The sequence below is a fragment of the Arachis duranensis genome, chromosome 9 (genome assembly GCF_000817695.3).
Source record: "Arachis duranensis cultivar V14167 chromosome 9, aradu.V14167.gnm2.J7QH, whole genome shotgun sequence".
Taxonomy (NCBI): Eukaryota; Viridiplantae; Streptophyta; class Magnoliopsida; order Fabales; family Fabaceae; genus Arachis; species Arachis duranensis.
The window spans coordinates 81,518,703-81,521,061 of NC_029780.3; positions in this window are offsets into that span (position 1 = coordinate 81,518,703).

Below are 2,359 nucleotides of genomic sequence, written 5' to 3' on the forward strand. Positions count from 1 at the left end.
TATCCATTGATGCTCAAAGCCTTGGATCCTTTTTTACCCTTGCCTTTTGGTTTTAAGGGCTATTGGCTTTTTGTACTGCTCCTTCTTTTTCTTTCTAAAATTTTTTTTCGCCATTTTTTTTCGCACAAGCTTTTGCTTGTCACTGCTTTTTCTTGCTTCAAGAATCAATTTCATGATTTTTTTCAGATCATCAATAACATTTCTCTTTGTTCATCATTCTTTCAAGAGCCAACAATTTTAACACTCATAAACAACAAGATCAAAAATATGCACTGTTCAAGCATTCATTCAGAAAACAAAAAGTATTGCCACCACATCAAGATAATTAAATTAAATTCAAGGATAAATTCGAAATTCATGTACTTCTTGTTCTTTTGAATTAAAACATTTTTCATTTAAGAGAGGTGAAGAATTAATGGATTTATTCATAGCTTTAAGGCATGGTTACATACTAATGATCATGAAGTAGAGACACAAAACATAGATAAACATAATATTAAAAACCGAAAACAGAAAGAAATAAAGAACAAGGAATGAATCCATCTGAGTGAGGGTGGCGCCTTCTTGAAGGTCCAATGGTGCTTTTTGAGCTCCTCTATGTCTCTTCCTTGCTTCTGTTGAATGATTCCTAGTAATTTTGGTGTTTCTACGCTTAGTTGCTGCCAATATTTGTGTGGAGGATAACTTATCCCCTGAGGTATCTCAGGGATCTCTTGATTTGCAGCCACATGTTCTACCACTGAGCTATGACGGCTTATAGTCTTTCCATCTCCCAAGACTCAGAGGTGGAAGCTTTTGTCTTCCCTTTGAGGTTTCTCTGGCCTTAGGTGCCATTAATGGTAATGGAAATGCAAAAAAGCTATGCTTTTACCACACCAAACTTAAAATATTGCTCGCCCTCGAGCAAGAGAAGAAAGAAGAGAGGAAGAAGAAGAAGAAGAAAATGGAAGTGAGTGAGGGGAGATGGATTCGGCTATATGGGTGGGATTGGGTGGGAAAGAGAAGTTGAATTGGAAAGGTAGGTGGGGTGTATGGGGAAGAGTGGGTAGATGTAGGTGGTGAATGAAAAATAGAAGGGATGACCAAGAATGGAAAGAGAGAGGGCGAGGTAGGTGGGGATCCTGTGAGGTCCACAGATCCTGAGATGATCCTGTGGGGTCCACAGGTCCTGAGGTGTCAAGGAAATCCATCCCTGTACCAAATAGGCATGTAAATTGCCTTGGCACACCATTCTGGCGTTTAAACGCCCATTGGTGCACGTTCTGGGCGTTCAACGCCCATGTAAAGCATGTTTCTGGCGTTGAACGCCAGTTTCATGCTTGTTACTGGCGTTCAGCGCCAGTTTTTCCTCTCTGGGCACATTCCTGGCGTTCAGCGCCAGGATGTTGCTTGTTTCTGGCGTTCAGTGCCAGAATGGTGCTCTGTTCTGGCGTTGAACGCCGGCCAGATGCACCTTACTGGCGTTGAACGCCAGCCCGTGCGTCCTCCAGGGTGAAAAATTTTTTTCTTCTGTTTTTGACTCTATTTTTATATTTTTTGATTTTTTTCGTGACTCCTCATTATCATGTACCTAATACAACACAAAATAACAATAAAATAAAAATTAGATAATTAAAATTGGGTTGCCTCCCAACAAGCGCTTCTTTAATGTCAATAGCTTGACAATGGCTCTCATGGAGCCACAAGGTGATCAGGTCAATGTTAGTGTGGTCCCAACACCAAACTTAGAGTTTGGATATGGGGTCTTAACACCAAACTTAGAGTTTGGTTGTGGCCTCACAACACCAAACTTAGAGTTTGACGTTGTGGGCTCTTCTTGACTTTGAACTGAGAGAAGCTCTTCCTGCTTACTCTCTTTTGTCACAGAGGGATGGCCATGTGCCTTAAACACAAGGTAGTCTCCATTCAATTGAAGGACTAATTCACCTCTGTTGACATCTATCACAGCTCCTGCTGTAGCTAGGAAAGGTCTTTCAAGGATGATGCAATCATCCTCTTCCTTCCTAGTGTCTAAGATTATGAAATCAGTAGGGATGTAAAGGCCTTCAACCTTTACTAGTACGTCCTCTACTATTCCATAAGCTTGTCTCAATGACTTATCTGCCAATTGTAATGAGAACAAGGCAGGTTGTACCTCAATGATTCCCAGCTTCTCCATTACAGAGAGTGGCATAAGGTTTATCCCTGACCCTAGATCACATAGAGCCTTTTCAAAGCTAATGGTGCCTATGGTGCAAGGTATTAAGAACTTGCCAGGATCTTGTTTCTTTTGAGGTAAAGTTTTCTGAATCCAAGTATCCAGTTCATTAATGAGCAAGGGAGGTTCACTTTCCCAAGTCTCATTACCAAACAACTTGGC